Here is a 6,000-nt window from a genome sequence, read left to right on the forward strand (position 1 = left end):
CGGTGACCTCTGTCAATCCAGAGGCACCGGACAATCTGCTAGGAGCGCTTCGCAGCGCCTCCATCGACGAAGAGCACCGCACTATTATGAGTGCGGTGGTCCAGAAGGTTCAGTCCGCCAAGAGCGGACTGACTGAAGCCTGTGCCAGCCTTCTAATAGGCTTTGAGGTAAGTATTTGAAATATAGGAAAAATATTACCCTATAGACAGTAGCCCCTGATGCTCTGTTCGGTGTTCACAAAGAAAAGCCAAATAGAGGATCAAACAATATCGCAGGAGTCTAATGCTGTGTTTGGTTGGACTTTTGCAACCAACTTCTGGCTTTTCAAAGCTATAAGCTAACCAAAGGGATAAAATTGGAAGCAGAAGTTGCAAAAGCTACTGCTTCCCCGTAGTGTAATTCTTGAAGAAGGTGAACCCACAACTTTAGGAATGCATTTTTAGCTGTCCCCTGAATGTTGCATGGTATTTACCCACCTTTGCCACTAGCAAGTCAAAAAACGATTCGTTCTATTCCCCCGAGCGATGGTCAGCCCCGAGAGGAGGCCTCGTCCTCGTAAAAAAACTGGTCGATCCCCTTCGACCTGAGCTACAGCTAGGGTTCCTAGTCGGCGCCGCCCCTCCACCGCCGCGCACCCAGCAGCCGGCGTCGCCCCCGCGTCTGCCTCCCTGCCGCTACCTCCTCTCTCCTCTACTGCCGACCGGACCTCCTCCTTCCTCAAGTACCTGCATGGACCATTGGACCAGCAAGGGCTGCTGCCACACCACCGGCGTGCGCCCCGCTACCGGCGGCGCCTCCGGCCGCCACGCAACGACCTCCTCCCTCCATTCAGTAGCTACTCCCCTTTCCTCCCACTTCCCCTATCCCCCTCTCACCTCCAGTAGCAACTAGAATTTTTTTTTCTCTGTTGGTACTGACCGAATTCACGTGAAATGATGAACATTGGATGGTTTTTGATATATTGATACATATTACTTGTCAAATTGTTATATATTGATGGAAAGTGGACTGCATATTGTCGTATGTTGCTGTACAATGACTGGTTTATTGATGAATACTCATTTTGATGTACATTAGATAGTTGATTGCTGCATATAGCTTTGTAATTGCTTGTTGGACCATATATATTGATAGTATTAACAATATTCATAGTAGGATCACTGCATTACAGTCAATTTGCATATAAACATACTCACTCAGACCCAGGGGCATTACAAACAATTCACTACAAAATCTACAGTTCCACAGTCGTTTTAACCAAACAGCCTCCAGCTTTTCCACAATTGCTTTTCCACAGCAGCTTCTCCATAGCTGCTTTTTCACAGCAGCTTTTCAAGAATCTGTAGCTCAACCAAACACAACCTAATATAGGTATGCTATATTCATATGCAAGCTTCGCTGCTGGCCTCTGCCGCATTGACTGCGGAGGTCGCCGCACTGAAGCACGACCTCGAAGGGTCCAAGGAAGAACTCGGCCTTGCCAAGAGGCAGCTTGAGGAGAACAAAGGTAAGTAGTACCTAGTCTATGGATATATATATAAAAAGAATGCGATTGCAAAATGACAAGACCGTCGTAAATTTGCCAGGGGCCATGACCGAGGTGGCGACCCTGAAGCAAGCGCTATCCAAGGCCGAAAACAAAGCAGCCCAGGAGTGCACCGAGCGGGAAAGGCAAGAGGCACGGGTGGGCGAGGTGCAGCAAGAGCTCCACGCTCTCGTGACGAAGCACGAGGCGTTGGAGCTTGAGTTGAAGACGCGAGAGTCCGAGCTTGCCGCGGCCCTTGAGAGTGCAAAGAGTGCCAAGGCCGAAGCCCAAAAGGCCCTCCAGGAGATTGATGCGATGAAGAAGATAGCGGCGGGTAAGGCCTTCTATATGCAAAGCAAGCATGTGAAAGTAAATTACTTGTTACTTACCTGAATCCGGAGCTCTCTAGGAGCATTTGCAGATTTGCCCCACAGAGTGTCGGATGCCGCATAGTTTTACCAGGTCGAGCTGCACAAGGCGGCCGAACAGGCCATGAAGGGCTTTATAGTCCGGATGTGGCCTAGCGAAGCCCTTCCCAATAGCTACTTCGGCCTGGTGAGGCGGCTTGTGGATGCCTGCTCACGGCTGGAAGTCATTAAGCGGTCTGTCTGCATCGAAGGCGCACGCCGGGCTTTCGCCCGTCTCAAGGTGCAATGGGCCAAGATGGACGCCAAGAAGCTAGTGAAGGAAGGGCCACCTGCGGGCAAGGAGCATCGTCACCCCAAGATGTACTATGAGGGTGTCCTGAAGGGTGCCCGTCTCTTAGCGGACGAGTGTGCAAAAGATGTGATATTTGAATAAACTTGCTCGTGTAATCCTGTATTATGAAAACTTGTTCATATACGCTATGCAACGCTTGTCTGAATTTAAAATATTACCTTCTGTTTGGTTGTTTATCAAATCTGAGTGATGGCTAGTCGTCGGCTTCTGCCCCCACGCCACGAGAGCTGGGGTGTTCGGGATAAACCTGAGCACTCTTGTTCCCATTGTTGGGTCCTTCGAGGGAGGTGCTCAGCACAACGAACAAGGCAATCGGACTATAATGCGTTATCACTCTCAGTTATTCATAGAATTCTATAATTTTAAATTTCGGTGAAGCCCCTAGTATTCGGAAGGCCAAATTCTGGGTGCAATACATGCCTTAAGTCGGACAGGGCCGACTCCGTGCTCTAAGCGGCATAAGTCTTTAGGGACTCGAAACCTCTCGAACAGTGACCAGTCTCTTGACTTATCATGACAGTCAGTTTTAGCTTTCTCTATTGAGGTGCTTAGCCCAGCAGAACCGGGGCACAATCGCAGTAGTTCTCCCAGTGCTACCTTAGCTGATATAGCGGAACGTAAGGTACCAAAACATGGGAGCCGGGCAAACCCAACTATTGACCCATGACATGATTCGGAGCTGATGCATATAATGCTATAAGTTCGGGGTGCCGTACTGTCGAAAGTGTTCGGACTTCTCACGTCGCATTATGGGGTGTGCTTAAGCCCCTAGCGTATTGGCCATACCAGAGTGTACGGATGCTAGATGTCGTGAATGAACATATATATATAAAGGAAGAATGCAATAATAGTCTTACTGCTATGCATTGTTTATTCAAAAAGGTGCGTTAAAGCAGAATGATACAAGTAGTGCGATAACAAAAAGGTAGGACTGTTTGACATGTCCCTTCCAAGGGCAAGCTGAGGAATAGTATTAAAGAAAATATTTCACTCGTTATCGTAATCCACCTGGGAGTTCCGTTGTGTGACGTAGCTTTCTGCCTCCTTGGTTGCTGCATCATGTGTTTGGCAGTCATGCTGCCAGACAGGGTTTCCAGAGATTAAAGTCCTGAAAGGGAAAAATAACAAAGTGGGAAGCCCTAGTGCGGTTTAAGCTGCGACTTGGAGCTTGCCGCAGTCGTGCCCCCCTCCCCGCCTGTGCCCATGGTATTTTTAACGCGTAATTATGTACGCGTGGCACGGATTTCGCCGTTTGGCTGGGACCGGGGTGGGGGCTGCATTGCTATGCAAGCTCGGAACGTGCCAGGAGGTCCAGTTGCCGATTACTCCGGGTGCACTTGAAGGTGTCCGGGTCCTTAATTGCTGAACTAGTGGGTTGCCTTAAGAGGATGCATTGCGCTTCTGCTGCGAGGGCTGCAGTGTGTTCCTCCGTGCGGAGAGAGCGCTCTGTGTTTCTATTGACTGTTATGAACCCCGAGGTCCTGGCATCTTGAGCTTGAGATATGCATAATGCGGTACCGCATGGAATCTCGCGAATGCGGTTCGCCCAAGCAGTGCATGGTAGCCACTGCGGAACGGGACTATGTCGAAGATTAACTCTTCCAGTGTGACTGAGCCTGTGCAGTGGGCCTCTACACCTGGTATGACACCTTTAAAGGTCGTTTTTGTGGGTTTGATCCTTGAGGGGTCTATACCCATTTTGCGCACTGTGTCCTGATAAAGCAGGTTCAGGCTGCTGCCGCCGTCCATTAGGACTCGAGTGAGGTGAAATCCGTCAATGATTGGGTCTAGGACCAGTGCGGCGAATCTTCCATGACGGATACTAGTGGGGTGGTCCCTGCAATCGAAGGTGATCGGACAGGAGGACCATGGGTTGAACTTTGGGGCAACTGGCTCCAACACATACACGTTGGAGCGCATGCTTCCACTCCCTCTTCGGGATGTGGGTTGCGTATATCATGTTCACCGTCCGCACTTGTGGGGGGAACCTCTTCTGTCCTCCGGTTTTCGGCTGCCGGGGTTCCTCCTTGTCATCGCTATGTGACCCCTTATCTTTGTTTTCGGCATTTAACTTGTCGGCCTGCTTGAACACCCAACAATCCCTGTTGGTGTGGTTGGCTGACTTGTCGGGGGTGCCGTGCATTTGGCACGAGCGATCGAGTATACGGTCCAAACTGGACGGGCCCGGAGTGCTTCTTTTGAATGGCTTTTTCCGCTGACCGGGTTTAGAGCCTTTGAATCCGGCATTGACTGCCGTGTCCTCGGTATTGTCGCCGTTAATGAGGCGTTTATGTTTGTTGCGACATGACCTGCCATTGCCGTCCTTGGTGTCCGAAGTACCATGGTTCTTTGATATGTTATTGCTACGAGCCAGCCAGCTGTCTTCTCCCGCACAAAAGCGGGTCATGAGTGTCGTGAGGGCTGCCATAGATTTTAGTTTTTCCTGGACAAGGTGCCGGGCGAGCCACTCGTCGCGGATGTTGTGCTTAAAAGCTGCTAGGGCCTCTGCATCCAGACAGTCGACGATTTGATTTTTCTTTGATAGGAACCATGTCTAGAATTGCCTGGCCGATTCCTCTGGCTGCTGAATTATGTGGCTCAAGTCATCCACATCTGGGGTGGCACGTAAGTGCCCTAGAAGTTGTCGAGGAATGCGGCTTCCAGATCCTCCCAACAGCCAATGGACTCTGCTGGCAAGCTATTGAGCCAATGCCGAGCTGGTCCTTTGAGATTGAGTGGGAGGTATTTAATGGCATGTAGATCATCACCGCGGGCCATGTGGATATGCAGGAGGAAATCCTCGATCCATACCGCAGGATCTGTTGTGCCGTCGTATGATTCCATATTTACGGGTTTGAAACCCTATGGGATTTGATGATCCATTACTTCGTCTGTGTAGCATAGGGGGTGCGCGGCGCCTCTATACTGGGCTATGTCGCGACGCAGCTCGAATGAGTCTTGCTCGTTGTGTTCGGCCCGGCCAGACTTACTTTTACTGTATCCGGCATGACGATTATCGTCTCGCATAGTGGCGCGCCCTCGTGATCCGTAGATCGATATTGCATGTTTTCCTTTGTCCTCCAATACGTCTCGCAGGTCTGGCATATTTCACCATGCCTTTTTATTTGAATGGCATCGGTGTGCGGGCTAAGCTTATGGCTGGAATGCCTCTCTATCGCGGCCACGAGGTGGCCGATCAGCCGCGTCATACGCCGGGATGTAGGTTTCGGTGCTTCCTCCTCCAGTCAGGGTAGCAACCTGCACTTTGGGTAACTCTTGGAGGGGCGTTCGAGTTTATATTCCTCGGCCGCCAAGACTTCAATCCATCTGTCAGCTAGCAAATCTTGATTAGCTTGAAGCTGTTGCTGCTTTTTCTTGAGGCTATTTGTCGTGGCTATAAGCCGGTGCTTGAAGCACTCTTGTTCGACGGGATCCTCTGGCACGATGAATTCATCATCGTCGAGGCTTTCCTCGTCTTCGGAGAGAGGCATGTAATTATCATCCTCCGCCTCTCCATCTGCCGGCAGTTTGGCAACACGGCTCTCGTGAAGGGTAAGGTCGATATCCGGCTCGATCGCCGCTGAGGATACGACCTCCGTGACGGGGTCTATCCACCCGCCCATGGATGGCGCAACTGGCTCCGAATTGAGGCTCGGAGCGGTTGCCGGTGCGATCTCCTGAATATGGTCCGATGGTAGAGATAAATTGTACTCATCGTGACCGCACGGCGCACAAGGCAGGGCCTCGAATCCGTC

This window comes from Triticum urartu, chromosome 5, assembly GCF_003073215.2.
Source record: "Triticum urartu cultivar G1812 chromosome 5, Tu2.1, whole genome shotgun sequence".
Taxonomy (NCBI): domain Eukaryota; kingdom Viridiplantae; phylum Streptophyta; class Magnoliopsida; order Poales; family Poaceae; genus Triticum; species Triticum urartu.